This window comes from Botryllus schlosseri, chromosome 13 (genome assembly GCF_051294905.1).
Source record: "Botryllus schlosseri isolate E-star chromosome 13, Bs_hap1, whole genome shotgun sequence".
NCBI lineage: Eukaryota > Metazoa > Chordata > Ascidiacea > Stolidobranchia > Styelidae > Botryllus > Botryllus schlosseri.
Genome location: NC_137248.1, coordinates 16406300 through 16415854, shown reverse-complemented (window position 1 = coordinate 16415854; position 9555 = coordinate 16406300). Strand labels below are relative to the sequence as shown.

The 9555-nt window shown below is 41.4% G+C and overlaps 1 protein-coding gene across 1 annotated transcript in view; it reads right to left on the bottom strand.

Moving 5' to 3' along the window:
* The window catches only part of LOC145453908 (uncharacterized), a 49256-nt gene extending 43068 nt beyond the window's left edge, over nt 1–6188 (bottom strand). The window contains exon 1 of the transcript XR_013919967.1: nt 5803–6188. The gene's annotated coding sequence lies outside the window, so the exon portion shown is untranslated. The remainder of the gene's footprint in view (nt 1–5802) is intronic.
* Nucleotides 6189–9555: the final 3367 nt, after the last annotated feature.

Below are 9555 nucleotides of genomic sequence, written 5' to 3'. Positions count from 1 at the left end.
GCGTAGTGGTGTGTTATGTTTCCCTAGCTACCTGTGATAAGCGGATAGTGCTTTTCGAGACTCCGAATCCCTCCGACAACTTTAGTCTCTGAGGCAATATCCCTCCGATTCCGAAGAGCTCAAGCCCATAGACTCCGAGATAATCCGAAGAATCTCGTCCAGTCTCGTCAGTCTGCCTTGTTAGATCACTAGGTTAAGATAGCTTATGGCCAATCAAACCATTTTAAACAGTTATATGTCATTAGAGTGGCAAGCAAGGTACACTTGGTAATGTGTTTTACTAAATAGTTGTGATAATATGGTTTCCCTTATAGTATTGTCTACTCTCCACTGCAGTGCATTGCATTGCAGTGCAGATGGCAGATTTTTATAGACTTGGCAATCATTTTTGCATGTTATACCCGTCATATTACAACTTTACAAGGTGTCAACTGCCTGTGTTTTGGTTTGTAATAGTGTCGTCTGGTAAGAGCTATACAAAGATATCGGGGGCAAAAGTTGCAACACTCCGAAAAGCTCCGAAAAAATAGCCGTAGTAAACTCCGACTCCGCTCCGAGTGTCACAAAATCGGAAAAACTCCGCTCCGATTACACTCCGACTCCGCTCCGATGCTCATCACTGGTAGCTACAACAACAATAAGTTTCGAGTTCGAGTCCAACCAAGGTGGTGTCTTACATAAAGCGTTTGGAAGTGATTAGTGCTCCAAGTCGCCAGATCTGGAACCAAAATGATGACTAGCTGTCGGGTCTGGTGTCAATGACAATAGTACTCGGAACACCATGAATACCAAAAGCAGCAACAGCAAGCCAGGAAATTGAGACGTTGATGAGGGATATAATCATGCGGCGATCATGTAAAATCAACTATATTTATTATTTCATTAGAACTCACACATACAATTGCGTCCAACTATCTTTCGTGTTGCTGACAGATGTCGTAGTTATTTATATTCCATTCTTTAATATCGGTGACGTATTTTTTCGGATTGAGCCAACACTGGCTTCTTGGAGACACATTGCGAACTTATCAAGACTTTCGGATACTCCGATTTAAATCATTAGTGAGAGCACGAATTCATAACGAAGTCACCGTAACGAGTCTGCAAGTGTTGAATTTCGAGCTGTAGGGGGTTCAGTGGATAACGGATTTCTGATAGTCAGGCCAAGGCACGTGCTCATCGCGCCGAGACACCAGAAGTCCAGCGACATGGCTAGAACACGACGCACCTTGAACATGCAGCACACGACAAATCCCATGTATAGTGAACTTTGATTTTCTGTCACAATCGACCGATATTATTAGATGAATCCTTGGGAAATGCGATTGCAAATAAACCAATATATGGTTATTTTCACGATTATTGCTATAGCAATTTCAAACACCGCAACTTGAAACAAATAAAGTAAAGCCATGAATGACAATACAAGGGTGTGTTAACTTCCCGCTATTTCAAGACGGTTTGTAGCGTGTATTTCCTTCTCGGCAATTCCACGACTGTTCGCGATTTCATGTAAATGTGTCGTTGTAATTCACATGTGCAACCTACTTGTGCACAAATTGTTGTACGATCTCGTTTGCACAAAACAATGGATATTATATCCGAAAAGAATACTTTTTGACCGAATAAAATTTACGTTTTGCATATGTCGGGGTCGCAAGGAGCTACGGCCGCACCAGCACTAGGACTTCCAATCATCAGGTAAGCAAACTGCAAACTCTCCTACGCACATATTGCTACGAAATCTCCTTTCGTTATATCCTGCGGCTGTAAGTAAGTAGTAAGTAAGTAAGTAAGCACACTTTCTTGAACAACCATGCATATTGCGTGATCGACTTTCCATCACGTGAAGCACAGATGTGGACCGTAAGAAGGAGAGAGGCTGTCTTTATTTTCCTCCAAGCTGGTAGTGACCAATCCTTTTGCTATCCGCGGTCGCATTTCGATTATTTATGGAGCCTACGCCCCATTCCAGGTCATTGTCGCAATGAACTAACTGGGCACCTAAAACCCATGTTAAACTGCCCATGTCAATTTCAGGTGAACTCTGGACTAATGTACTTTTTCATATCGTCTTACTATGTGCATCGAAATTGGTAGTATTCAGGTTAAGGATAAATAACAGTCACCGGGAATGATGATGGTCATTTAGATTAGCGAATGAATTTCGTTATTAATATTAGTAGTTTCAAATATTACAATCAAATATTTATCCTTTCCCAGCCCAAATGATCATATTCACCAGTAGAGTTGATGAAGGGTGTGTTTTCGAAAATCTAGGGCCATATATAAATGATGATGAATATCCGGGTGGACCAATTGTTATTAGTCACTTTGTTGTATGCTGTGATTTCTTGACCTTCCATCAGAATTGTCGGTATAGTGGTGAGATCCAAAGGTCCAAAAATATCCAACAATGAAGTCGCATTGAATCCCGCGTAGCATGAAGAAAATTTCAAGATGAAGTAAATCTCTTAAAGATAAATTAATCTTTCCAGCTGACTGTATTTAAAAATTACGAAAGATACGCTGAGGCGGTTCAGATCCATAAGTTGCCTATTCGAATATATTTCCCGTTACGAGGTAACTGCAACAAAGTCGTTTTGTTAGGTGGGACGAACGTTGGCGTATTGACCAAGATATTGTCATGACTTTCAACGATTTCGAGTAACCATATCACATTTCACGATAATAAGAAATCGGACATTACTAGTTAAGATGTCATTTAGTCGTGACCACATACGTTCGTTTATTTGTTTTAATTGGTTTATTTGAGGGGATGTGTAGTTATTAGTTATCGTTGTCAATCGCCATTCCTTTCTCTCCTGGATAAAGACTGATGTTCGTTGAACTGCAGAAACGCATAGTTGTAAAAGCCTAGTCCTCCTATTCTAGGGTTGCCATACGTCCGGAATTTCCCGGACATGTCCGGGATTTCACTGAAAAATCTGCGTCCGGGAGGAATTTCTAAAATATGCCTAAATGTACGGAATTTTGAAGGCTTGAAGCAGGATCAAAAGTTTTTTCCTAAATCAACATAAACAATATTATTTTCAGTCAGATTTATGCTATTCAAAATGGTTCTTCGCGCCGCGCACGAGTTAATGAAACGTATAATTATATTAGTATGGACACCAGGCACCACTCTCGCCGAAAATGCAATCAAAATAAATATAAGTGCCAATCGTTTACTAAAGTAAGGCTGATTGTAATCGCAATTATAAGATAACGGTATATTCCTATAGAGTTGGTTAAGGCCGATTGGATGCTTCAGTCACAGACAGTGATCCCAAATCTTGGGGTCGTTTGCCTTTATCTGGGGATCGCGATGATGTTGGACGTAATCAGCTTCCTAGGCCGTGAGTAAGTTTGAGCAAGTTGAATTTATTTTAGTAATCAGCTTATCAAGTTTTGAGCTTTGCTACGGAACATTTTCTAGTGAGAAATGAGGTTGCGACCATAAGAGGTTGGAAATCGCCAGATGTGCAAACTGCTGATTCATTTATAGTAGCCTAATATGTAAAAGAATCAATATTATTTGCAGAATTCATACATAAAATTTAACAGCCAAATGCATACAATAAGTGCCCAACAGGCTACATCGACTACCCTATGGTGGGCTCAAGATCACTGCTTATTTGGGCGGAAGAGGGCTGAAAAAATGTTGTTTTCGACCTGATTAAAGCACATAAACAGATAGCCGCACCGACCTAACAGTATAGCAGGGCTATCAAACACAATCCTGACAGGCCAGACACGGCCCGCCAGATGATTTCATCCGGCCCGTGGAGGAATCTATTGCAGACCCTAGCAAGTAGCAATCACCAGAGCTCACATTACAGTCGGTCCAATTCATGACCTATGTTCCATTCCATTCCAGTATAGCAGGGGCGGGCAACTTCTCTAGTCGGCGGGCCGGATATAGAAAAATTAGGTACTTGGCAGGCCGGATTGCTGAATCAATACATTATTCGCCTATTTATCAACATATAGGCCTACAAAGAATAAATCGTATTTAATGACTGTATTTTAACGACAGCAATGTCACTTCACAGCCATTTCTCGCCGATAATGACGAAGACAATGTGGATATGAGTAAGCGCCACCTAGTCTAGTTCTCTCTGATCAATCTACACACGGTGTATGTAAGATTTCAAGGCGTTCGATACGTCCAGTACCTCAAATTTACAAAGATATCAATTCATTAGGGCTGAGCAGGTGTCGAGATAGCGTCGTTGTTCAACTGTAGCCTAATTAATCTCGATATTGAATTCATGCGGCCTGCGTCCTCTACGAAATTTAAATAGTGGCCCGCGACCCGTTTTGAGTTGGCGATCAGTGGCATAAGCGTTGTCTTGCAACACCCCAGAAGTGTGCCGTGCTACATGTCGGCAGTTACAGAATAAAAAATAAGAAATATCAGCATGGTGTAAATGACCATTGTAGGCGACAAACAACATGATTACCACAAGCGACATTAGGGTTGATAATACATCGTAAATGCCGATAATGCAAGTATTCTCGCTTCGGCGAACTTACGCGTAACCTCCATGACTCTCGCACGCTGCTCATACACGCATATAATAACATACAATCACTAAAATTGGACCTAATAAGCAAGTAGTGGGGAATCTCGGCTAACTCGGGCCGCGAGCCACATCATGATGTAAGACGGAAAACAGTCCGTGGGCCGGACAAAATCCCTTCGCGGGCCGTATGTTGCCCGCCCCTGCTGTATAGTGTATACAGTCAATGGGCAATGCTATGCTAGTGTGACGTCATATTGACGGTCAATGTGTTACAACTCATTTTGAAATTCGCTAGTGGGCGCTAAAGAATGTCCGGAATTTGCTTCATAAAAATATGGTAACCCTATCTATTCGTGCCTATAAATTATAATTATACCACTATTCATTGCGCTATTCGTACGCAAGGTACCAATACCATGACAACAGGTAAGGACGAAATAGAATCTCCGCATAAGGATGCGAGATATGTTGTGTTACGTTATACAGCTGCAACACCAATGAGTTGCGAGCTGGTGTCCGACTGAGGTTAACTCCAGAAAACCTACCTAAGGGCTGAAATTCACCAAGGCTTCTCCTCGCCATCCGATCCTCGGAAGTGTATCATAACGATTACTATTGATCTTGTGTAAGATGACCAATGCAGTCGAAGCATAGGCTAATACAGCCTAAAACAGCAATACTTTTTGGATTGCAAGATCATCAAAATGTCTAGTAGTCCGCGTCGTAAGGACAATGAATGGGTCTAAACTCTCTGGATAGTATGGGTCCATATCTTTGACAATGTGAATATGTCTTCGGTTGATCTGGCTGCTGATCCGGCTCCGACCCAAAGTGGAAAAGTCCGGTTGTATATCCAATCCGGCACCAGTCCATGCTCCGCCCTAGTGTAGAAGCGGCTTTGTACTCAAATCCTGGGGTTAATGACACCTTCAGATTTCCGTGAGCTACTTCTAATGGGTCCATGAAAGGTCTTTAGGGTGTATCCTTATTTCCGGCTTACGTATACTTACTTTAAGCATACACCACTGGTCACAAGTGAAGGTGATGACCTTTTTCATACATAGATCTGCGAGTCTCAGCCACTTACCATTGCCGTTTCATCTCCGCATTTCTGGAAATTGTTCCATAAAAGCTGATGCAATGATATATTTGGCACTTTTTCGTCCCCTCCGTTGTATGACATTGCTTACGATGTACGCCAATGCTTTACTTTATATATATCTTGTAATATTGGTATTCTAGAACTGACTATAAAGTATGAAATACCGATTACCTATTAACTTTAAACTTGATATAACTATATTGCAGACTCTTATTCAATGTCCAAGTCCACTGTATAGTAGTACAGTGTATAACATGCCTGCTACCTCTTCGGACCTCATCTAACAAGTTAACTCATCTCCTGTGTATTCGCTGGCCCAACGTGATTTTTGTCCACACTATTATCACTGAGACTTTCTCCTTACTGATGCTCTCTAGTATGGTGGACAACGGCATGACATCATTTCTAACACTGCAAATTATGATAGCAGCGTGGATATAGACACTTCGCGCGCACTGCATACTGCAATGCGGTACACGTACATGCAGTGTGCGCACAAGATATAGCTCAAAACATCTCGAGTCATACAGGGGCATTAGTCGAAACCGCAACTGGAATGAGCGGATTAAAGCTATATGCTTAAGAAATTGCGAATAATGCAGTGAAGCGTTTAAGATAATTCAGTCGCATCGTCGCCTAAATTTCATTGTCTAAGGGTAACCTGAATATGAATTATTTTAGTTCATTCCCATCATTCATTATCGAAGGCAAAGCGACAGCAACCATTTCCGTATAAATATATTATATTTTATTATGTTGGCGACATTGCTAAATCCATGAATACGAAAGATAATGTCACTTATTACTGACAATCAATGGTACCAGGTGAAGAGAAAAGAGAATGACTGCATAACATAATCGACAATCTGTCCAGGTCTCCTTATCTTACGCGGCGAACTTTGTGTGACTCTCTCTGCCAGAAAGGGTTGAGAGGGAATTAAATCTCACATGGTAGCTCAATGGATATTCTGAGATACTATTGACAATGCCAATGTGTCGTTTTCGACGACAACAGTAATCATCAATAATTTTCGAAGATTACTTGTCATATTGACTTGCGTTATTGGTCGGCAACAACAAACTATTTTGGTGACTTTAAACTGAGAATGAGTACCAAGTCTGGATGCAATTGATCACAGTAATCGAGACGGTTTCATGGCTTGTTTCCTCATCATTAACACTGCTGATTTATTGATCTCTTGGTGGTGACTGTACGACTAAAATAACCTGTTATCAGCGTCCTGTGTCATCTATCCTAATCTAACAACCCTCGATTTTGACCTGTTAACCAGCGACTACGAGAGGCGCTTACAAACAATGTATGTTTACAAAGTGACCAGAAATTACTGGCCAAGTTAACAGATGTGTAAGCATTCCATAACCTTTTGCAACTGAGAGTAAAATCAAACAAGGCAGTTTCCTGTGACAGCCATCGCACCTCAGTGTGCAACTTCAGCATTCAAATAGGCTACTGTACTTCGTATTCGCAGTTCTCACTGACTAAAATGAACCACACGATTGCTAGTGATTCTGCAGACTGCTGAATCTTTTCATGGATGGACAGTTGGACACTGGACAGGATCAATATTGCTAAGAAACAATGGTATTTTCCGGTATAGACAGCTGATATAATAGTCATTTGGATTGACAGGAGACAGCCTTGATTAATTCTACGCTGCATGCTTACCAATGGCGCGAAAGGGCGAGCTTCTGTGGCTATAGTTTGCACATATCGGTATTACGGTCAATAAACGAAATGTGCAGAAAATTGGACTTCCTGGTTTTATACGTGGAAAGCTCCAATTGGCGAAGGTAATAGGCGGGCAGGGTAGCAGGTAGGTTGGCACACTAGTATGTCGCGGCACACCGGTTGAGAACCACTGCATTAGGTGATGCTTAAAACGCCAACATGAGAAAATGTGCTAAAATAGGTCGACGTACCACAAAGATGAAGAAGTCCAATTTCTTAATGCACCTAAATCGGTGGTTCTAATATTTGTATCCGCTCATGACACATAATGTACAATGCGATGCAATGAACAGACGTCGAAAGATGTCGACGGATTTACTACAACTTCAAAATTTTCTACGCGCTTCGCGCGGTTTAATGCAGTTCAATGTTTACTTTTAATATGGGTACCCTCAGCGCCCCAAGATAAATACCCATCATTTTTTAATTTGTATTTAAGCGTCAGCCATTACCGCTCCACGATTACCCAAGAGTAATGAAGTTTCGGCCAACATTCGACTTCGCAAATTGTGTTACGAAATAAAATCTTGACCGAAAATGGCCACCGGATGTTGGCCTGAACCATCAATATATTATTAGGGATTGTGCGATCCCCTGAAAGGGTCAGGTTCGTGTGAGCGTGAACGCTTTTGAAAGGTTCTGTGTGAACACTAACGTGAACCTATGACATCACGTGACGTCATATTGCTAATTCCAACACACAACATTTCAGTGAAGTGATAAACAAGATACCTAGCGACGACTCAGCCCACGTCACAATGCTAAAGTACTTGCTGACTTTTTAAACGTCACCAAATGTATCAACTACGTGGGGCTATCAAATACTAATTCCATAAATCAATATCTTACGTGGCTTTTCCAATAATTTCGACGACGACTTGCAGGGGAACATAAGCTTGCGCCTTAACGGTCTAGGCCAGACCGGACAATGTTTTTGGCGTCTGACTATTGCTGCATTGATATTGAGCAGAGTGTAAAACGGTTTTATATATACTTGCTGCCGATATCACCCCATAAACAAGTTATAAAGTAGCCAACATCCTTATTGCACGGAAACAGTTTTCAGACACAATAAACATATCAAATCAAGATGGATCCCGTTCACCTATGCTATATATACGTAAGACAACGACGACTTCTTCATATCAATTTCATTGATTGGTGCGTAAAATTCATCTTTCGCTGACTACCTACATGTAGTGTATTTCGTTATTTCTGCTGTATGATTGCGGGTCAAGCTCGAAGCAGATTCAATAAATATTCACAAACGGAAAGCTGATAATTTCGAGAACACTTTTGAAGCAAAGCAAGTAAAGTTGTTGAGATTGGCAAGGTGCATGCTCGTTCAGTGTTTTTAAGGCTGTGAGCACCATGCATACAAGGTTAAATCGGGAGAATTTCAACCAAAGATGTCATAATGACGTGAAAAAACGAAATATATGAAAAAGGTTCGCAGTGCAGAACCTAACCAAGTTCGTTTGTGAACGTGAACCTCTAAATTTGTGAGGTTCACACTTCACACATAGAACGCGACCGTGAACCTCACGTATATACCATCTCTAATATATATACATTGTCGATTGTCTATTCTCCATCAGCGCGGACTATTCGTGGCCTTGCTATCTTAGGTCAACACATCTCTCCGCTCTATCAATGAACCTGATCAAGTCGATTAAGATAAGATCAAAAATTACTAGCACTATATGTAATTACCAAATAGCCAAATCGGATCCTGAATATGATATTCTTTCGCACTTCCCGCGACTACGATCACATTTTCACGGAGAATCTAGAAGCCAGCGGCGCAGTTGGTTAAACACTGCATTCATGGCACCAATGGTTGCTGGTTTGAGTCTCGGCTCTGCCATGTTTCTATGTGTCGGAGGTTTTTGTGAGGTCCGATCCAGCTGTAAATACAGCGCCTTGAAAGGCCCAGAGGAAGAGAGAGCCGAACTCTATAAAGATGGTAGCAAAGACCAGAAAAAAGACGCCAGAAAAGCAGAAAGACCTTACTAAAATTACTGTTCGGGCGGAAATGACCCAAGTTTTTATAAGCGCCAATTGTGTTATTAAACAAACAAACGTACTTCATCTGGTAATAGTGTCAAAAACGCCCGCCGTGAAGGGCCTGAAGGTGACGGACGAAGTAGTGTCTCGGCCCTGACCACATCGAT